Below are 23,409 nucleotides of genomic sequence, written 5' to 3' on the forward strand. Positions count from 1 at the left end.
CTCACTGTACTAGTCAGTGGGGGCAGTAGATGCCATTGAGTGAGCACGTGTACTGTGTGGCCATGGCATTTGAAATGCCGAGCAATTAGAGCAACGAATCTGCGTCATATTTTGCGTTAAGCTTGAATGTTTCTCTGCGGAAACTATTCAGGTGGTTCACAAGGCCACAGCCATGGGCAACTGGTGATCAGTAGCGTCACTACAACCACGTGCTGGCTCATGCATCACGTCTCATGCAGAGTTTTTTTGGCAAAACGTCAAATCACGTAGGTGACTTGGCCCCTCTACAGCCCTGAGACTTCTGCCTTTTCTCAAAACTAAAATTACCTCTGAAAGGGAAGAGATTTCAGACCATTGATGAGATTCAGGAAAATATGATGGGCAGCTGATGGTGATTTTAACAGAGGATTTTGCAGAGTGTTTTGAACAGTGGAAGAGATGCTGGGAGAACTGTGTGAGGTCCCAAGGTGCTTGCTTTGAAGGGGACTGAGGCGTCATTGTCCTATGTACAATGTTTTGTATCTTGTATTTTCTTTAGTAAATGCTGCTATTTTTCACAGTACATGGCTCGATACTTCCTGGACAGACCTCCTATATATCCCACTTAGTAGTCTGTGGTAAGTGTCCAGGCTTTCAGTCAGACCGACGTGTGTTTGCATCTTGGTTCTGGCACTTACTAGATTGGCAGGTGTTTTGGAGCCTCTCTAAAAATGGAAGTGTCTATTTGTGAAGTGTGTCTAGCGCAGTGTCTGGCAGTATTAGTAGTCCCTTGAATAGGTATTGTCTCTTTTTCCCTTATAAGCCATTAGGTTAATTTTTTAAGAGTTAACAGAGATAAAACATATGAAGTGTGTCATTAAATTTTCTTTTAGTTGGTTCTTCCTTTGCTTTTTCTCTTCTTTCCCTTTCTTCTGGCCCCTCTGTAAGGAACTACAGATACACAAATATATCCTTATCTAGACCTGTAATAAGCATAATACATTAAATAGTGAAAGCCTTCAGGAACTACTTGTGAAATGAGCAGAAGCAGATAACTTGGATTTAAGTAAATGAGACTAGGAAAGATGATAAAAGTAGTTTCTACTTGGGTTAAGGTTTTTTACTCTTTCTAATCTAAAATCAGCATGCTGTTAGACTTTGAATCAGGAGAGATAGACAAACCTTAATGATCAAATTTTCTACTTATTATAAGAACCCCCATGGTGTGTCCTCCATTCATTAGCCCCTCAAATTCTTTCAATGACTGGGAGCTTACTGGTTCCTGAGCAGTCTTTTTCCATTAAAAGACAGCTCTGGTTTATGAAGACTTCTTTGTTTTATTGAGCTGAAATTGTTTTGTACCTTCCGTTTTGTACCTTTAGGTTCATCCTTAGAAGCCTTTGCTGCCTTGTCTCAGTATTTTGAAGGACCTTGTATAGTCAGGATTCTCTAGAGAATTAGAAAGAGGAAAAAATATATAAATGAATTATATTTTAATAATAATCATTTAAAATTTAAATATTAAAATACATTATGTATATAAAATTGAAAGAGATTAATTTTAAGGAAACGATGCAGATGATTGCGGGGGACTGCCAAGTCCAGAACCTGTAGGTCAGGAGTTGAAGTTTCAGCCTTGAGGCAGAATTTTTCTTTCTCAGGGAAACCTCAGTTTTGCTTTTAAGGACTTCCAACTGATTGCTTCAGGCCCACCCACATTATGGAGAATAAGTAAACTTTGCTTAAAGACAACTGATTGTAGATGTTAACTGTGTCTACAAAATACTTTCACAGCAACATGTAGATTAGTGATTGGTTGTGTAAGTGGCTAATATAGTCTAGTCCAGTTGATATATAATACTAACCATCATATTTTATCCTTGTCAATTTGGCCCTCATACACATCTCCTAAAAACCATATTTATTCTGCAAATTAAGACAATAACAAAATCATACTCTCACCTAACATGATAACAACTATCCTGTGTATAACTGAAAACATGCTAAACCTTTTTCTAGCAGAGGATGCAAATTCCTTCTTCATTCTTCTTGATACCCTGTAACTTAAGTACTGTGATGTAAAGTTCACTATTATTAATATATCTTATGTCAGATTTTCCCTGTTTGCCCATTGATGCAGAGGGAGGAAAAGCCCAAAGTGGGTGGGTGGTGGGTGTGGGGGAGACATTGGATGCAGTGAAGGCAGATCAATATCCAGAATATCTCTTCCAGGGAGAGCAAAACTTTTCCGCTTCCATGATGGAAGGAGTTCATTGTAATCAATCTGCCACCAGCTAGCCTGGCCGATCACCCTGAGGAATGGTGCCATATTGGGTACTCAGTGCTAATCTTTGTTGCTGACATATTGGGTACTCAGCAGTGGCTGCAACCATGTCAGCCATTGTGAGTAAAAGTCCGTGCTGCCGAACCCTGTATGACCTTCCTCCCTGCTGTGGCCGCTTTGTTCCTGAGCCCACTGGGCAAGATAGGAGTGGCTGGGGAGGGAGGCTGACTGGTATACAGGCAAACCTTGGGGATATTACAGGTTTGGTTCTAGACCGCCACAATCAAGCAAATATTGCAATAAAGTCAGTCACATGAAATTTTTTGTTTCCTAATGCATATAAAAGTTCTGTTTATATTATACTGTACAATGTGCATATCTTAATTTAAAAATACTTCCTTGCTAAAAAATGCTGATCATTAGCTTAGCCTTTAGCATGTCATAATCTTTTTGCTGGTGGAGGGTCTTGTTACTGGCTGCTGAGTGATCAGGGTGGCGGTTGTTAAAGGTTGGGGTGGCTGGGCAGTTCCTTAAAATAAGACAACAAATGAAGTCTGCTGCATCAGTTGACCCTTTCTTTCATGGACAGTTTTTCTGTAACATGCAGTGCGGTTTGATAGCATTTTGTCCACAGAACTTTCAAAATTGGAGTTAATCGTCTCAATTAAGTTTATGTAATATTCTAAGTCCTTTGTTACCATTTTAACAATCTTCAGAGCATTTACAACAGTAGATTCCATCTCAAGAAACCACTTTACGTGCTCATCCATAAGAAGCAACTCCTCGTCCATTAAAGTTTTTCTTTGAGATTGCAGCAATTTAGTCACTTCTTGAGAATCCACTTCTAATTATAGTTCTCTTCCTCTTTCCACCACATCTGCAGTTACTTCCACTGAAATCTTGAGCCCCTCAAAGTCATCCATGAGGGTTGGCATCACCTTCTTCCAAACACATGTTTATATTGACCTTTTGATTGCTTCCCATGAATCACAAATGTTCTTAATGGCTTCTTAAATGGTGAATTCTTTCCAGAAGGTTTTTACCTTACTTTGCCCAGATCTATCAGGGGGATCATTAGCCATGGCAGCTATAGCTTTAGACAGTGTATTTCTTAAATAATAATACTTGAAAGTTGAAATTACTCCTTGATCCATGGATGGCTGCAGAATGATACTGTGTTAGCAGGCATGAAAATAACACTAATCTTATTGTACATCTCCATCAGAGGTTTGGGGTTACTAGGTGCATTGTTAATGAGTAATAATAATTTGAAAAACTTTTTTTCCGAGCAGTATGTCTCAATAGTGACCTTAAAACATTCAGTATACTATGTTGTAAACAGATATGCTGCCATCTATGCTTTTCTATTGCATTGATAGAGCACAGGCAGAGTAGATATAACATAATTCTAAGAGGCCTAGGATTTTCTAAATGGTAAATGAGCATTGGCTTCAACTTAAAGCCACCAGCTGCATTAGCCCCTAATAAGAGAGTCAGCCTGTCCTTTGAAGCTTTGAAGCCAGATGCTGACTTCTCATTTCTAGCTATGAAAGTCCTAGATCACACCTTCTTCCAGTATAAGGCTGTTTTCATCTACATTGAAAATCTGTTGTTTCGTGTAGCCATGCCCATTAATTATCTTAGCTAGATCTCCTGGATAACTTGCTGCAGCATCTACATCGGCACTTGCTGCTTTCCTTGCAGTTTTATATTATGCACATGGCTTCGTTCCTTAAACCTCATGCATGAGTCAGCTTCTGCTAGCTTCAAACCTTTCTGCAGCTTTAGAACTTCTTCTGTCTGTCATAGAATTGAAGGGAGTTTGGGCCTCTGGATTAGGCTTTGGCTTAAGGGAATGCTGTGGCTGGTTTGATAGTCTATCCAGACCACTGAAACTTTCTCCATATCAGCAATGAAGTTGTTTTGCTTTCTTGTCATTTGTGTGTTTATTGGAGTAGCACTTTACTTTCCTTCAAGAACTTTCTCTTTGCATTCACAACTTGGCTAATTGTCAAAGAGGCCTAGCTTTCAGGCTGTCTCAGCTTTTCAACATGCCATCCTCATGAAGCTTAGTCATTTCTAGTTTTTGATTTAAAGTGAGAAATCTATGACTCTTGAACACTTAGAGGCCAATGTAGGGTTATTAAGTGACCTTTTGAATTTAATATTGCTGTGTGTCAAGGAATAAAGAGGCCTAGCTAGCCAGTGGAGCTCAGTCTCCACTTCAGTATGTTCTTCAGTGGAACATACAACATTTATTGATTTGGCTCACAGTCTTCTATGGGCCAGTTCATGGCACACACAAACAATTACAGTAGTAACATCAAAGGTCACTGATCACAGATCAGCATAACAAATATAATAATAATGAAAACGTTTCAAGTATTGTGAGAATTGCCAAAATGTGATAGACTCTAAGTGAGCAAGTGCTGTTGGGAAAATGGTGCTCATTGATGTGTTCAATGCAGGGTTGCCACAAACCTTCAATTTGTAGAAAAGGCAGTATTTGTGAAGCACAGTGAAGTACAATGAAATGAGGTCTGCCTGTATACTGAGCTGCTGGGGCTCACCTTACACACTTATGTTTTCCAATTCTGGACCCACCTGAGGAGGGTGAGCAGGTTTTACATGATAAAACCATTTGAACATTTTAATTTTTCATGTTCTTGGATACCTTCTTCTACATTATGCCAAGGCAATTCTGGCATTTCAGCTTCACTTAATGTAGTTCACCTTTTGGTCCATGTTTCAGCCAACCAACCAAACTTCTAGAGCCCTTTCCAACTTCTTGGACTACAGCATTGAAAGTAGATTCTCTGGTTAGTGGTCTCAATAAATTTGGCCTTATCCAACTTTATGTTTTGTCTATATGATCACACATCCTTAATAGAAAATCCTACACATTGCTCAGGTTTCTGTGTGTAGATATTGGAAAAATCATGCTGTTCTTCTGGATTATAGTACATCTCTTTTGCGTGGGGGGATGTCACAATTTAGACCTCACCTTTTGAAGCCTGCTGGAACTTGAGTCTGGTTATAGGTCCAATAACAGTGAGTTGGTATATGTAGGTCTTGAGGAGAATCAGCTCTGTCTGGCAAGGCAACTGCCTCGGGGGAGGCCATTACAGATTCTTTCTGCAAAGCATAATTCACTCTGTTGAGGGTGGAAGGTCTGCTTCTAGCAAAGAAGACCTAGGAGAATTTAGGGGTTAATGTCCCCAGCTTCACTGAGAGTGAGCTGTCCACATGTTTCCCTTCCAATTTTCAGGATCCTATTTCTTCCTAATCAACACCCTCGTTTTAACAGACAGTATTGTGTGAGGTTGGGAATTCAGTTTGTGCTCTAATTCCGCCACTCACAGGATGACAGTTTGGGTTTGGTTTTCAGAAATCTCAGTTCTGAGTCATCAGCAGATAAGGGTTTCTCTTAACATAGACAGGGCTCTCAGGTCACTTATGTGGCATTTGAGTTGGACATATGAAGCCCTGAGCTTATCCTCCTGTTTCCCAACTTTATCCAGTACAGTTAGTCCCCAGAGAATCTCAATAGTTGAACAGTTGTTACTTTGACAGATGTTCTAAGATATTAGTTGCATGTTCACCCAGAACCTTGCTTTTTTATAAGTATTTTATCAGGTGTACCCAGTAGTTGTGTATTTATTTCTGTGTCATGCCATGGACTGCCAGTGACTTCTTTATTACCTCTTTACTGGGAATGAAGTCATTAGTGCTTTTGCATCTAATCAGAGTAGAAAACCAATTTCACAAACCACTTCAGAAAACCATCTTTAAAATTCTTTTTCTCTAGAGCTACTCTTGGTACATGAATCAGTATCAGTCAGGAAGGACTCTTCAGAGAAACAGAATAAATATGTGTGTGTGTGTGTGTGTGTGTGTGTGTGTGTGTACCTCCCATGTATATACACACACACACGAATAGACACACACACTCATATATAAAATAAGATATTTTTTAAAAGAATTACCTCATGAGATTGTGGGGGCTAGAAAGCTTGCAATTTGTAGGGCAGGCTGAAATGTTACCTTGACCACCATCAGATCGAGAAATAGAACTTTACCAACATGTCCAGAAACTTCCTCCCTCCATGTTCCCCTTCTTAAAGACAACTTTTCTTACTGCCCAAGGTATTATTACTTTAGTGGTAATTATTTCTTTCCTTTTTTTTTATTTTTAACATTTATGTATGTATACTTAAATGATATTGTTTAATATTGTCTTGAACTATATATTAATAGAATCATTGTATGTACTTTTTTATCTCTTGCTTTTGCTCAAGAAAAGTGTTGTGTTCATTTTGTTGTATTTGCTGCAGTTTATTCATTTTATTGCTATGTTCCAGTTTTGAATACTTTACAGTTCAATAAATTTTTTAAAACAAAATTTTGTTTCTAGTGTTGGCCTTTTATGAAAAATGCTTCTGTGTATTGCACATCTATGTGAGTTTCTCAAGGGTATGTAACCAAAGAGGTTGTTGGATAGGACGGCATCAACTTTATTTAGTATTGCCTAATTATTTGTCAAAGGACTATTTAGTATTGCCTAATTATTTGTCAAAAGGACTATTTATCAGTTACTTCCCAGCATCACCAACATTGGTATTACCCACTCAAAAAATTTCTGTGGTGGACATATAATTGTACCTTTTTGTGAGTTTAATTTGTCCATTATTATTGAAGTTGAGCATCATTTCATATGATTGGTTATTTGGATTCCTTCTTTTGGAGATTGTCTATTCAAGTCTTCTGTCTGTTTTTCTCTTGGGTTGCTTCTTTTTTTCCTTATAGTGTTTTTGTAATTCTTTCCATTTCTGTATTTTGGTAACAAAGTATTTTTGAAATGTTTTATATTTCTATCTTTTAGCTACTATTTTTGTAATTTTTTATATTTCTGTCCTTTGGTTACAGTTGGAATATCTCTTTTGCGTTTGTGGCATGTGTTGTTTATTTACTTTATCGTGTGTTAATGAACAGAAGTTCTTCATGTTGTTATTGTTAGATTAACCAGGCTTTTTAATGTGTTTAATGCTTTATGTGTCTTAGTTAAGAAATCCTTCCTTATTCTAATGCTATTATTCAACATTATCTTCTAAAAGCTGTACAGTTAGTATTTCAAATATAGGCTCTTCATTTGCTAGGAATTGAGTTTTGTATGTTTTGTCAGAGTTGAGTCTGATTTTTTTTTCTTTTTTCTGTATGTGGATGTTCAGCTAATTCTAGAACCATTTATTTAACAAGTTTTTCCCACCATTTTGTATTGATAATTCTTATAGCAAAAGTCTGTATGTGTGTGGATCTGTTTATGAGCTCTTTGTTTTTCCCGACTGGTTTGTCTTTTGCTTTGACAATACTCACAACGTTTTTAAGTTACTGTCAGTTTATGTCTTAATATTTGTAACAGTAAGTTTTCTTACTTGGTTCTTTTTCAAGACTCTGGCTACTTTTTGTCCTTTGCATATTCATATTGCAATAAGCTTGTCAGTCTCTGCAGGAAAAGCTTTTTGTAAATTTGAATGGAATTACATCGATTCTTTCAAATTGATTTGGAGACAATTGACATCTTTATAACATTGAATCATCCTATGTAAAAATTTGGTATTTATGTCTGTTTTAAAGTATATTTTATTGCTATTCACTTCATTTCTTATTTTTAGAGAGAGGGGTAGGGAAGGAAAAGGAGAGGGAGAGAAACATCAATGTGCTAGAGAAATGTCAATCAGTTGCCTCTCACATATCCCCCAAGTGGGGACCTGGCCTGCAATCCAGGTGTGTGCCCTGACTGGGAATTGAACTCGCAACCTTTGGTTCACAGGCCAGCGTTCAGTCCACTGAGCCACACCAGACAAGTCTAAAGTATATTTTAATCACTCTCATACAGTTTTGTAATTTTTCCCCTGGAGGTCTTGCACATTGTGGTATTTATTCCTAGGTACTTTATGTCTTATCCCCCTTCTTTTTTAAATACTATTCAAGTTATTTTTATTTTTAAAATGGGATTGTCAGTTCCCACTCTTTGGGAAAACAAGTATTATCATAGATTCATGACTGTCTTGAGATATTTTTTGTACCACAAGGAGCATGGACTTGTAAATACTCCTTTTTCTGAGATTTTTTTTTTAGTATGGTTAGGAAAAGGCAAGAGTTTTACTTTATGTTGGGTTTTGAAAACCCACTAGGGATGATACATGTAAATAACAGGAATTTGGCTCTAACCATATTTCATTGGTTTTAAGTAATCATCTTGCTCTGTCATTTATGAGGCCAAATAGAGAGTTGTAATCTCAAACCATGGACCTTTTCTAATGAAACTTTGAGCCAGGACATGAGGACCTAAGGTTCAGACAAATTTTGAATTAGTATGAAAAAGTAAGTTAATCTGTTTTTGGCTTTATCCATTTTCCCAAAGTCATTCTCTTTGTCAACATGTTTGATGAATAATCATTAAAGTCAGTGTATTAGTTAATCTGTACTGTTCCCTATTTAAGCACCACAAACTGAGCTGCTTAAAACTACATTCATTAGAGTTTTAGTTGGTCAGGGGTCTCGGCGTGGCTGAACTGGTTTCTCTGTTAAAAATCTCACAAAGCTGAAATTGGTGTATTGGTTGGGCTGCATTTTTATCTGGAGGTTGGAGTGCTCTTCCAGCCTTGTTCAGATTGATTGCTGGCAGAAGTCAGTTCCTTGTGGTTGTAGTACTGAGGCCCCTGATGTCTTGATGTCTTTTGGCAAGTTGTTGCTCTTTCTACAACATGGCAGTTTGCTCCTTCTAGGCCAGTGGGTGAATCTCTCTTACAGTTTGTGTTTCTTTGAGCTCCTTTAAGGGCTTACTGGATGAAATTATGCCCGCCCAAGACTTTGGAGTGAACTCAGGGTCAACTGATTAGGGACAACTACACCCGCAAAACCATTGTGTCATGTAATGTAACATAATCATGGTAGTGATATCTCATCATATTTACAGGTCCTCACATGCAAGAGAAGTGGATCATACATGGTATATACATATACCAAGGAGCAGGAGTCTTTGGAGCCATCTTAGAATTCTGCCGATCGCACACTAGTTCACATATGAAAATTTCAGTTCCTCATACTAAATGATGCCTTGATTCTTCTTTACAACTAGATTGCAAAACTTTTACAGATAGAGAGCATGTATACCCATCCTATTATTGAATCATCCAATCTGAAAATTGGAAGGCTCCCCAAACAGTGACATCTTATATAAATATAGTCACATTATCAAAACCAGGAAATTGATATTAGCATATTACAATTACGTGGACTACAGGCTTTACTGTAGTTTCACCACTTTTTGTATGCATTAATTTTGAAATCTTGATATATCTTTATGTGTAATTCTATGTATAGATTCACATAACCCCTACATTCGAGACAGAGAATTGCTCTGTCATCATAAAGAAATACCCTTGTACTCTCCCTGTGTAGTAACACCCTGTCCTCAGTCATTGGCAACCACTGTTCTTTTCTTCACTTCTATACCTTTGCACTACGAGTATGTATATACATGGAATCCTAGATTATGTAACCTTTTGAGATTGGCCCTTTTCATTTAGTATAATGTCCTTAAGATCCATTCAAATTGTGGAAGATAACTGTAGTTTATTCCTTTTTATTGCTGAGTTGTATTCATTTTTATGGATGCACTACAGTTTCGCCATTCACCCACTGAATGACATTTGGGTGGTTTCCAGTTTGTGCCTGTTACATATAAAATTCCTGTAAACATTTGTGTTTAGGGCTTTGTGTGAACATGTTTACTTTTGTCTAGAATGACTGTCCAGAATGAGATTCTTAGGCCATGTGATAAGTATATGTTTAACTTTTAAAGAAATTGCCAGACTGATATCCAGAGTGGCTATACCATTTTATATCCTTACTAGAGGTGTGTGAGAACAACAGTTTCTCTGCATTCTTGTCAGCATTTGGTTCTATTAGTATTTTTTACTTTGACCATTATAATAGATATGTGGTGTAATTACATTGTGATTTTAATGTGCATTTTTCTCAGCACTGCCAATGTTGAACATCAGTTCTTGTGTTCATCTGCCATCTCTAGATCTTCTGTTTATGTCTGCCCATTTTGTAACTGGATTTTGATTGTTTTTTTATAGTGGGCATTTTCAAATAAATACAGAAGTTGATCCAATAGTATAATGGATTTGTTATGGAACTTCAGCAGTTACCACATTTTGCCCTTTTGTTCTCAGTATTTCAGAGCAAATCAGGTACTTAGATATTATGACATTTCATTTGTAAATACATCATTTCTATCTTACAAAGACTTTTGAACACTGTAACCACCAGGAAATTATCATAATTTAGCATAATTCATTACTACCCAATACTAGTACCTAATAATATTAGTATATAATTTATACATTATAGTAATAGTATATATTGGTAATTAGTCTATACATAGTTATAGGCAACAGGTATCTATTATCTAATACTTAGTCCATGTTTATATTTCTTTTTAAAAAATGTATGTTTAAAAGTGGTCTAAATCAGAATTCAAATCAGATCATTTAGTTATATACTCTTTTTGACCCTCCTTTTCTTTTCCCAGGCAGCTGATTTGTTGGACAAATTGGGTCATTTGTCCTCTAGGCTAATTTGGATTAGGCTGATTCCTTGTTACTTAAATTTAACTTGTTCTATACCCTGTTTCCATTAAACTGATAGAAAGATTTAGTGGCTTGGTTAAACTCTGTTCAAATGTTTAGACAAGAGTACTTCATGTGTGCTTCCTGTTGTATCACATCATGAGGCACATAATGTTTGGTTGTTCCAATTTTGGGCTGCTATAAGCTTGATCACTTGGTTTAGGTATTTTCAACCCCATCCCTACTTTAAAAGATCTTTCATTAATCTGTTACCTATGGTTATGGCTTTCATTGATGATTGTTGCGTAGATCAATATTTCTTTTGGGGTTGCAGGATGGTGATTTTCCAATTTAATTATTCCTGCATTTCTCTGTTGAACTGTTAAGAACATTTATCAACTTTTTGGTTTTCATGAAATATATTCATATAGGAAAGGCAAGAAAAATGCTCAGTTCCCCTCCATTCTGCTTTACTGGTCAGTTCCTAGAGTAATGAAAGTAATCTACAGAAGACACCAGTCATTTTCTTTGTGAGTCATTTTGAAATTTTTTTAAAAAAAAGGCATGTTATGCTTTTCAATGACATTTTCTTTAAAGTTTTATTTTCTACCTGTAGGTATTTAGAAATATAATTGATTTTTGCCCATTAGCCTACTAAATCACCAAATTCTTGTTCATTTACATTTATTTTTAGATTTTTATCCTCTGCAGATGGCAGTTTTTTATTTTGCATTCTAAGTCTATATACCTTTTTTTTTCCTTACAGTAGGAGTATAGAACTCTAGTTCTATTTGAATGGAAATGGGATGCTACAACCCTGTTCTTGTTTTTTACTTCAGAGGCAACCTTTTTAATATTTCTCTCTTAAGAATCAGATTAAGAATGTTTTCTTATATTCCTATACATTTCATCATGCATTAATATCTAATTTTATGGAATACTTTTCTGCATCTTTTCCCATGATCATAGGAGTTTTCTACCTTTAATCTGATAATATGAATTACATAAATTGATTTCCTAATGTTGAACAAATCTTCTGTATCTGTGATAAATTCAACTTTGCAATGATGTTATCCATTTTGTTGTTCGTTCAGTTTAATTTGATAATATTTTTAGATTTGTACATTTATGTTCACAGTTGAAACTGGCTTTATAATTTTCACTGTCAGCATTGTTTTCTTGGTTTTGGCACTAGTGGTAAGCTATCTTCATAAAACAAGTTAAGGAAGTGCCTTCTATTATTCTCTGTAAAAGTTTGTGTTAAGAGTGGAATTCCGTCTTCCTTGATTTTTGCTAGAATCCACTAATAAAGTCATCTGGGCCTAGAATTTTCTTTGTGGGAAAAATTGCCAGGTGGTTTAAATTTTAGTTCTTTGAAGAATGTAAGGTAAAAGTAATACCATCTTGTGTTGACAAGCAAAAAATTAAGTCACTGATTACTATTTTTTACTGAATAGTTTGAGTAAAGTTGTTTTGTCTTTATTTTTTGAGGTATATGCAACATATTTTTGTCTGTAAATAATTACAAATTATATTGAATACAATTACATTGAAAAAATAAGTATCTATTATACAGGGTGGAGTAAAAGCAGGTTTCCAGTTTTGAGTATGCGGAACACCAGGTTTATTCTTATATTATTACTTATTGATTATTATATTATTTTCCATATGAGCAACTCTAAATCTACTTTTGCCCCACCCTGTATTTAATACCATTGTTTGAATTTATGTTTTAAGCTTCGTAAGTTTGTAAGATTTCTAAATAATGAATTTTTAAGGAGTTTTTAGAGGACTTAGAGTTAGATATTCAAGTTCAACTTCTGGCTCTGCCAGTTACTATCTTATATGTATTTCTCACTTTTTGGGCCTCAATTTCCTCATTTTTAAAAGGTATCTACTTCACATAGTTTTCATGAGGATAAACTGAGAAGTACTTTATAAACCATAAACTGTACAAATGAAAGATTTTAAAGATAGTGAAAGTTAGTAAGTTAGAGGGAACCTTTGAGATCGATTTGAGCCCATTCATTTTATAGGAAATAGAAGCTACTAGTGTATATGTACAGAGCTGACTGCACAACCCAGACTTCCTGCTTCCCAAACCACTGGGCTTTTTCTGTTTTGCCTTTGTTCAAATTAAATACTAGGTTCTTGAAAGAAACTTTGACTTCTTTAGGAACACAGCTGAGTGTATCATTCCCAAGTTGGGTAAAAAAGTACATGTGACATTAGGGAGAAAAAGGAATTTTAAGACTTTAGTTTCTTAAGTTACCAGTAATTAAAACTGCTGTCAAAGTAGTTATTGAATTTTTTTTTCCCAGAATTTAGACAAAGAGAGACTTGTTATACTTTTGAGGGATTAAAATTCATCTAATACAGTAAAAAGTAGGCCCTGTGATTGCTGCATAACTTCGTACTTGAAATTTGTTGAAATTTTACTCTAAAAACTATTGCTTCAGTATAATTTTAGTTAAATCTTAACTTATATTTCACATGAAAACTTTCAAACTAATTGTGTTTGTAAAAGGTAGTGCCTTGAAATCTAATTTGCCTCTTTATTTTTCTTATTTTTCTCTAAAGATAGCCTTATTTTTTCTAAAAAAATAGTTTCACATTTTTAAGCTGATAATACTATTGGAAAGTTTTGTTATTATTTGAACTTTGAGGATTCACTACGTTGTATAGTATTTGTGGTGTCCTATCCCCAGAAGGGAGCTTCTTTCCTGTCTCTCACTGCTGCGGTGTACTGGCGGTCCCAGACTGTCCCCCACTCCTTTGCTTCAGCGTGGCCTCCTCAGCCCCTCTCCTCCAGTAAGGCACAGCGCAGATTTCAGTTACTAATCCTTGTCTCCAGTTCTGTTGTCTTCTCTCATTTGAGAATTTCCTTTTTCCTTCCTTTCTTGCCCTTCCTTTCCTCGGAAGTTTGTTTCCTGTGAAATGATGAGACATAAGGGACACATTGAAGGGAGGAGCCCAGATTTGCTGAGGCAGTTAAAAAATCCCAAACACCTTTGTAGAAAATATGTATCCCATATTTTGGATGAGTTTATAAAATGTTTACTTGTCATTTTAATCCCGCTTGTATTTCTTACAGGTAATACCTTCAAATGCTGGATTGCGAATAGTTATTTTGCATAAAAAGTTTCTAAGAACTGAGGCTGTTTCTATTTTGTTTAAATATGAATTTCTATGAGGATTCAGTAAGAACTTATATAAAGTGAATTATTATTTTGACTTAAAGCTGAAAATAAGATTAAAATTTTTTTTTTGTTAAATGTATTGCGGTGGTACTGATTAATAGGATCATATAGACTTCAAGTGTGCATTTCTGTGATACAAGATCTATGTATTGCATTTTGTGCCTACCTCCCAAAGTCAGACCATCTTCCTTGCCCTGTATTAGACCCCCTCCTCCCTGTGGCTCCTCCCGCCCGTTTCTTTTTGATCACCATCATGCTGTTGTCTGTGTTCATGAGTTTCAGTCTTTTAACCCACATATGAGTGAAGTCATGTGGTTCTCAACTTTTTCTGACTGACTTATTAGCGTAATTTTCTCAAGGTCCATCCATTTTGTTGCATATGGCAGTATTTCATCTTTTCTTATGGCAGGGCAGTATTCCATTGTATATATGCACCACATGTTCTTTATCCAGTCCTCTACTGAAAGGTCCCTTTGGTTGTCTCCATGTCTTGGCCACCATGAATAATGCTGCAATGAACATAGGGGTGCATATATTTTTGCAAATACATGTTTTTGAGTTTTTTGGGTAGATGTCCAGGAGAGGGATTGCTGGATCATATGGTAATTCTTTTCTTGATTTTTTGAGGAACCGCCAGATTGTTTTCCATAGTGGCTGTACCAGTCTACATTTCTATCAGTAAATGAGGGTTCCCTTTTCTCCACAACCTCTCACACACTTGTTATTATGATACTTGTCTTGTTGATAATAGCCATTCTAATAGGAGTGAGATGGTATCATTGTACTTTTGATTTGCACTTTCCCTAATAGCTAATGAAGTTGAATATCTTCTCATATAGCTGTTGGCCATTTGTATGTGTTCTTGGGAGACACGTCTGTTCAGGTCCTCTGCCCATTTTTAATTGGATTGTTTGTTTGGTGTTCAGTTTTATGAGTTACCCTTTGTTGGAGCTGTTATTTGCATATGTCATCTCCCATTTGGTTGGTTGCCTTTTTGTTTTGTCATCAGTTTCTTTTGCTGTGCAGAAGCTTTTTAGTTTAATATAGTATCATTCATTTATTTTTGCCTTTACTTCCCCTCCCTTGGGGTCAAATTTATAAAATGTTCTGTATAACCAAGGTCTATAAGTTTAATACCTATGTTTCCTTCTATGTAATTTATTGTTTCCGATCTTATATTTAGGTCTTTGATTCATTTTGAATTAATTTTGTACATGGGGACTAACTGTAATCATTTCATTATTTTGCATGTGGCTCTCCAGTTTTCCTAGCATCACTTATTGAAGAGGCTTTCTTTTCTCCACTGTGTTGAAAATTATCTGCCCATATACACGTTACTTTATTTCCAGGCTCTCAATTCTGTTAATTGAGCTGTGTGTCTCTTTTTCTGCCAACACCATGCTGTTTGATTATTGTATCTCTGCAGTATATTTTGAAGTCAGGTAGTGTGATAACTCTGGCTTTGTTCTTTTTTCTCAGGATTGCTTTGGCTCTTTGGGGTCTTTTGTGCTTATATACAAATCTGATGATATTTTTGTTCTATTTCTTTAAAAACACGTTGGGATTTTGATGGGGATTGCATTAAATCTTTATATTGCTTTGGGTAATACGGCCATTTTAACTATGTTGATTCTAATCCATGAACATGAAATATCTTTTCATTTCCTTGTATCTCTTTCAGTATCTTTTAATAATGCTTTGTAGTTTTTAGTATGTAAGTTCTTTCACCTTCTTTAAGTTTATTCCTAGGTATTTTATTCTTTTGGTTGCAATTGCAAAAGGAATTTTTTTTTTCATTTCTTTTTATGAATTTTCATTGTTAGTACATAGGAAAGCAGTGGATTTTTGTACATGGATTTTGTATCCTGCAACTTTATTTTTTTTTGTTGTTTCTAACAGTTTTTTTAGTGGAGCCTTTAGAGTCTTCTTGTACAGAATCATATCATCTGCAAAAAAAGTGACACTTCTGCTTCTCCCTTCCCAATTTATATGCCTTTTATTTCATTCTCTTGTCTTTTATTTCATTCTAGCTCTGGCTAGGACTTCCAGCAATATGTTGAAGGAGGGTGGTAAGAGTGGGCGTCCTTGTCTTGTCATATATGGTCTTTATTATGTTGAGGTACTTTCCTTTGATACCTATTTTATTGAGGGTTCTAATCATAAATGGATATTGTATCTTATCAAATGCCTTTTTTAAATCTATTGATAAGATAATCTGATTTTTAACCTTTGTTTTGTTAATGTGGTATATTACATTGATCTAGTTACACATATTGAACCATCCTTGTGCTCCTGTAGTGAACCCCACCTGATCATTGTATTATTTTTTTAATCTATTGTTGTATTTGATATGCTAGTATTTTGTTTAGGGTCCTTGCATGTAGTCATCAGAGATATTGGTCTGTAGTTTTCTTTTTTTAGTGTTTCCTTGCCAGTTTTTTGTATCAGGATTACTTTGACTTCATAAACTATGTTAGGAAGTATTGCCTCTTTAGTTTTTTGGAGGAGCTTGAAAAGAATTGGTTTCAAACTTTGAATGTTTGGTAGAATTCACTAGTGAAACCATCTGGTCCTGAACATTTACTTATTGGGTGATTTTTGATGGGTGTTTCAATTTCTTCACTGCTGATCAGTCTATTTAGATTTTCTCATTGTTCATGAATCAGTCTAGGAAGGTTATATATTTCTAGGAATTCATCCATTTTTTCTAGGCTATTGAATTTGGTGGCATATAGTCTTTCATAGTATTTTAGTATGATCCTTTATATATTTGTAATGTCTGTGGTAACTTCTCTTTCATTTCTGATTTTGTTTATATGGGTCTTTATTCTTTTTTCCTTAGTAAGTCTAGACAGGGGTTTCTCAATTTTATTAATCTTTTCAAAGAACCAGTTCTTTGTTGTTTTAATTTTTTTGTATAGTCTTTTTGTTCTCTGTTTCATTCAGTTATGCTCTAATTTTTATAATTTCCTTTCTTCTTCTGACTTTGGGTTGCTTTTGTTCTTCTTTTTCTAGTTCTGTAAGATGTAATGTCAAGTTGTTTACTTGGCATTTTTCATTTCTTGAGATAGGCCTGTAATTATATAAACTTCCCTCTTGTTACTTCTTTTGCTGCATTTCAGAAGTTTCAACATACTGTGTATTTGTTTTCAATTGTCTCTATAGATCTTTAGATCTTGCCTTTTATTTCCTCTTTGACCCAGTCATTTTTTAGTAGCATGTTGTTTAATTTCCACATAATTGTGGGCTCTTTACTTCCTTTTTGCAGTTGATTTCTAATTTCAAGGCATTGTGGTCAGAGAATATATTTGGTATAATTTCAATCTTGAATTTGTTGAGGCTAGTTTTGTGACCCAAATGGCCTCTCTTTGAGAATGTTTCATGTGCACTGGAGAAGAATGTGTAATCTGATATTCTTGGATGAAAGGCTCTGTAAGTATCAGTTATATCCACTTGATCTAATGTGGCCTGAAAGGCCAATATTTCTTTATTGATTTGCTGTTTGGATGTTCTATCTAGAGCTGTCAGTAGAGTATTAACATCCCCAGCTATGCTTGTGTTTTGGTCTTTTTCTCACTTCAGCTCTGTGAGTAGTCGCTTTATATATTGGTATCTTGGTGCTCCCCAAGTGGGTGCATATATTTTAAGAAGTGTTGTCTTCTTGATGTAGTGTCCCCTTTGTCATTATAAAATGTCTATATTTTTCTATTGTTATTTTGAAATCTGTTTTGTCAGATATAAGTATGTGGCTACACATGTGAAGGTAAGATTTAATGTTATTTTAGTTGTATAAGATTGTGACTTTTTTTCTCTGAAAAACAGGACTTTTAAAAAAAAATAGTTATTACAGGTGCTCCTTGACTTACAATAGGATTATGTCCTAATAAACTTATTGTAGGTCAGAAATATTGTAAGTCAAAAATGCATTTAGTATACCTAACCCACCAAACTTCATTGCTTAGTCTAGCCTACCTAAAACATGATCAGTACACTTACAATAGCTGACAGTTGGGCAGTTATGTTGAGTTAATTGTCTTCCTCCTGTTCTTACCAGCAGCAGGAGACACAGGTGTTTTGTAAACATGATGGGATTTGAAAACACAAAAAGCAATATCCAAAAAATGCTGGAAAAACACAGTATATTGTAGAGTGTCAGTTGTTTACTTTTGTGACCCTGCGTCTGACTGGGAGCTGAGGTTTGCTGCCACTGCCCAGCGTCACAAGAGAGTATCATACAGCATGTTGCTGGCCTGGGAAAAGGCCGAAATTCAAAGTACAGGTTCTACTGAATGCGTATGACTTTTGCATCATCATAAAGTTGAAAAGTTGTAAGTCGAACCATCGATTAAGTCAGGGATCATTATAGTTTCACCACAAAGGTGGAACTTGTACCCACCATACAGAAAGTTTAGTTTCTTTAAATAATAAATATTAGTTGGTTTTTTTTTAGGTTTTATGGGTGTTATTAGCTACACTACAGTTCTATAGGTTTTCTAGAACTTTATATTATTTTTATTTATATTTTTTCATAGCTATTCATGAACGCATGAGGGTGAATATTTTATGCTAATTACGCAGGTGGGCAAACTAAGAACCAAAGATGTTAAGAGGTATTCTGAAGATTATATGGCTAGTAAATAATGGAATTGAGATTTGAGCTCAGGTCAGACTCCAAAGTTGTTGGTGGTGTGATTTATTTAGGGAAAATGTGGGTTGATAGGTAAACAGTTACTTGCAATTATAATAGTTATGCACAACATGATGTAAGTGGAGAATAGGAAGCATCTAACTGTTAGGAAGGTCAGGAAGACTTTATAGAGGTGAATCACTGTTGAAATGATTCTTAAGGGATCAGAATGCACCTTGCAGTTCGTGTTGTAGAGATTGGGCTTTATCCTTTGGGGGTTTGGGAGGTACTGAAGGATTTCAGCAGAAGGGATGCGACCAGCTTCATACTCTTACAAAGACAAGGTGGCCATAAAGGGGGATATATCTGTAGTGTGGTAGTGCCCATGTTAGGGAAACCATTAGAGGAAAGCAGTGGGAAAAGTGGTGATGATGACATTAATGGCAGGGGTGGAGACGTGGAAAGGAGGGAATCGCATCTGAGCTTTTAATAATTAGTGTACAGATGTTCTCACTTATTTCTCCTTCCTGTCAAAAATACTGAGATCTAAAAGTTTGTGTGTAGAAGATGGACTCAGTTCTGATCATCTTTAGATTGCTGATCTGGAAAGAGATTGCTCTTAATTGTTACGAGTATAGCCACAGTTAGGATAGTAATGATATCTTTTAGTCACAAAGCCATTGAACTTTAGATGGCAGTGGAATTTATGCCTGGATTATGGTAATAATGTAACCAAGACTTTTTAGTATAGAATCTACACAATCATATCATTTCAGGAAGCAAAGCTAATACTCCTTAAAATGATCAACATTGTTTTATGAATGACTTCTTTCATTCTATTCTGGATCATTCTAAATCATTTCTTAGAAATTTCTGACTGAGTTCTGCAGGCAGGAAGAATGCAGTATTGTCAGTTTTTTTGACAACGTGTCCTCCTAAGCAAATTTCTACCTACTTGATGCCACCCTCCATCTTGTCTTTTCCTCATATCCTGAGCTGGAAGGGAAGCTGTTGCAGTCTTCCAATCTGTCATGTGGTAGGTGGAGTTTCTTGGATTGTCTGTTAAGAACAGTCTTCCTGTTGTTAACGAGGTCAAAAAAAGTTTATAATATGATTTAGTTTTTAGTATCTAATCAATCAGAAATTTCATTTATATATCTAGATGTATCTTTGTCTAAAATTACAAACTACAGAGGAAAATGATAGTTATCTTTTTGCTTGATAATGAATAAGGTCTTTTCCTGAATGATGACATCTCTATTTAATGGAGGCTGCATACCGTAGTGGAATGAATGAGATTTCTAGGAATTAGTAAATTTTACCTTGTAAATATTTTATTCTGATCTGCCCCTTCTGTCTCACCTTATTAGCACAGCTTTAGTTTAGACCTTGTTGCTTGGGGTAATAAAATACCTTCTACCTCCAGTCTGCTTTTCTTAACTCCACATTATGCAGCTACCTGAATCTTTTTTACGCAAATCTGACACTGTCCCACCCATGTCTCTGTGATTCTCTTAACTGCCAGTGAATTCTGCTAAATGCTTGGAGTATGGCATAATCAGAGTGGCTCCTTGAATATTTAATTTCCATGAAGTCTCACTAGCTAAATGACTTTACACTTACACACACAGACATGCTTAATTTTTGTGAAGTGTTTAATGAATTTATTTCTATATCATCAAGTATTATTTTACTTAATTACTAGTGAATAGTATTTATTAAAATACATGAGAAAAGACAGGAATGCTCAGAGTGCAATACTAAAAACATAATATCACACCATGTTGCTTTTAATACAAGGTGAGGGCACTGAGGGAAGAAATTTGTCTTAGTTGTCATATTGGGCCTCACACCACCCAGAGGGTCGAGCTCATTACAGGCACTCCATATTGTGTTTAAATGAACAAGTGAAATCTGTTTAGAGAAGAAACATGTTGTGGTATGAAGTACATGATGTGCACTAATGCATTTTGGGTAGCTGAGGTAGATGTCAATGAGACGTTGGCAAAGGACAACAAATTTGTTATTTTTGCCATTGTCCTTGTAACCATTATATCCGATTCATTATAGCCACAGATCTTTTCTAATGGCTCATAATACTATTTTAAAAGAAATTTTAGGTCAGTAATTTGAGTTAAAATGATCACTTGTGCCGAATTAACCTAGAAGAGAAACAACTGAAAAAGAAATATAGACGACTTTAAAACAGATACTGGAGTTCAGAATTCCCAACTACTCTAAGTTAGATTTCTAGGCCTTAAGTCATTGTGCCAAAAGGAAATAAAATTTTATGTGGAGAAATGAATTACTCTTGCCATATCCTCAACTCCTGTCTGACTTTCCTTCTGCTGCTTTACCTTGGCAAAACACCAACCCCTAGAGCAATCTTCATCATGCACCTCCTGCATCCCTTTAGGCATGGGCGGCTGAGGACTACAGCATTACTCTGGTACTGACAGCTGTGCCTCCAAGTCTCGCCTCCAGCCTGTCCTCTTGCTGTCACCAGCATGATCTTACTATAACAGATCTGATTGTTAGTCCTCTTCTTGAAACCTGTGGACTTCCTACAGTCTTCAGGATTAAAAATCAAAGTTCTTCGTATGGAAAATGACTTTTAGAGATCTGGCCTCTTATCAGTCTCTTCCTGATCTATTAACTCTTTTCCACATGTTTTCTATACCCCAGATATATTAACCATTTGCATTTCTCTGAATTTTCCATGTTGTTTGTATGCCTCTGAACATACGATGTTTCTTTTTCCAGGCATGCTTTTCGCTCTTTGCCAATGTCATCAGTTACACTTCATTTAAAACTCGCTAAAGTTACCCCTAGAAAACTTCTGACTTTTCTTTCCCATTCTGGATTAAGTAGTACCCTATGACCAATGTTCTCAGTGGTACCTAACCCAATATATTGTGCATTTGCCTTCTTTCTCACTAGACTGTGAGCTTTTTTGTTACTGGACAATCCTATTATCACTTTAGTTCCTAATCCTTGTTGCTGGTTTGCCTAGAACTTTAGTTAATATACGATAGTTAATTTATCAGAAGCTTCACATATGCCTAAAAATGTGTCCTAGGTATTACAAACATTTGAGAAAAATAAGAATATGGTCCCAGCCATCTTCGTAAGTTAATTGTGTGGGCAAAATGATTCATAAAGTAATTAGAAATTAATAAAGTACATTATTAAATGAGGACTTAGGTAGAATGGTTTGAGAATAAAGATATAATTGAAAATTTCAACTCTCTTGGCATTTTATATCTGCTCTTTACTCTGTTTTTTTCCTTAACACCACTACTAACATGCTACACTTTCTACTTGTCTATCTTGTTATGCTCTCCTGTGCCACTAGAATATAAATTTTATGAAGATTTTCCATCTCTGTTGTCCACTGTGGTATTTCTGATGTCTGACACAAGGTAGGTGTGCAATAGATATTTATTGAATGGATGGAATGGTGTTCAGCGTAGGAAGTAATCACTAGGAGATGGTATTTGTGACATAGTTGCTGAAGGAGTTACATCCTGAAGTAGACCTGGAAAGTTAATGTTTCTTTAAATAATCGTTAAGCGTTTATTAAATAATTAAAAATTACCAATTCTGTTTTTATGAGTTTGTTCAGGTCATAGGTTCCTCCTAATTTTTTCTTAAAGTTTTATAAGGTTTGTGCAGCCCTCATTGTTGAGTCCTTTTTGAGAGTTTGGCAACAAAGCCCTTTTAACCATAGTAAGTTTTGCTGACGCTTTCCTTACATACTTGATGGATAACACTTAATATGTTTATTAGCAAAATAAAATGTGTTTGAAAAATAGGTCTGCTGGAGGCAGTAAAACATTGTATACAGATCTTTATACAATAAGTTGTTATGAAACCTGAGAGCTTATCTTTTACCGTGCATCCACTCAAAATAACTACAAATGAGTTCGAATTTGTAGGCATATCAAGGTCCTGGCTGTTTTGTGAATTAAGGATCATAATTGACCATTTGTCTGTAGGTTCTTATATTTTAGCAAATCTTGATCAGACTTTTAAATATTATATATACACGTATGCATATGTCATATAACTTATAATTGCATTCTCAATTTCTGTAGAATTTCCTTTTCTGTTTCTTTACCTTCCCAGACTAACAAAATTAAAATTGGATTTGGAATTAAAACTATTAAAAATGTTAAAGCACCAAAATGGACTATAACTGGAACATGGTCATAATGCTGATTTGCATTGTATTTTAGAAAATAAAATTATTAGTTGGTCTCTAGTATTGGCTTCTTTTCTTGCATTTTCCCTCTAAGCACAGAACTAGCTTTTTTTAGGTTATTATACCTGAAATAGTTCTTAATAAGTAAGCATCTAGTCTATTTAGTCTGCTCTAGTCTGCTTACTTTATTTTAGAAGCTAAGCCCTCTATTATGCTAATAACCACTTTAAAGTTTAAGGTTGTACTATTTCTAGAATATATATAATGCTGAAGACATTTTAAAAGGATATTATTTTAGTGAACTGGTAGAAGCAAGTGGCTGAAATTTGTCAGTCCACCACCAGTCAGACAGATTGGGTATGAATGGAGTTTTGGCACAACTTTTTCCATTTTGGTTTACTGGTTGAGTCCACAGGGTGTGATTTTTATCCATCTGATGTTAAGCTGTGAGAAACCCCCCAGTCTCTCTAAAT

At 35.5% G+C, this 23,409-nt stretch overlaps 1 protein-coding gene across 1 annotated transcript in view; it reads left to right on the forward strand.

Annotated features, from left to right (window-relative positions):
- STIM2 (stromal interaction molecule 2) overlaps window positions 1–23,409 on the forward strand; it is a 137,629-nt gene that overhangs the window by 26,912 nt on the left and 87,308 nt on the right. The window lies entirely within an intron of this gene.

The sequence above is a fragment of the Pteronotus mesoamericanus genome, unplaced genomic scaffold, assembly GCF_021234165.1.
Source record: "Pteronotus mesoamericanus isolate MK-2021 breed Mesoamerican mustached bat unplaced genomic scaffold, CSHL_Meso_final contig_68, whole genome shotgun sequence".
NCBI classification, from domain to species: Eukaryota; Metazoa; Chordata; class Mammalia; order Chiroptera; family Mormoopidae; genus Pteronotus; species Pteronotus mesoamericanus.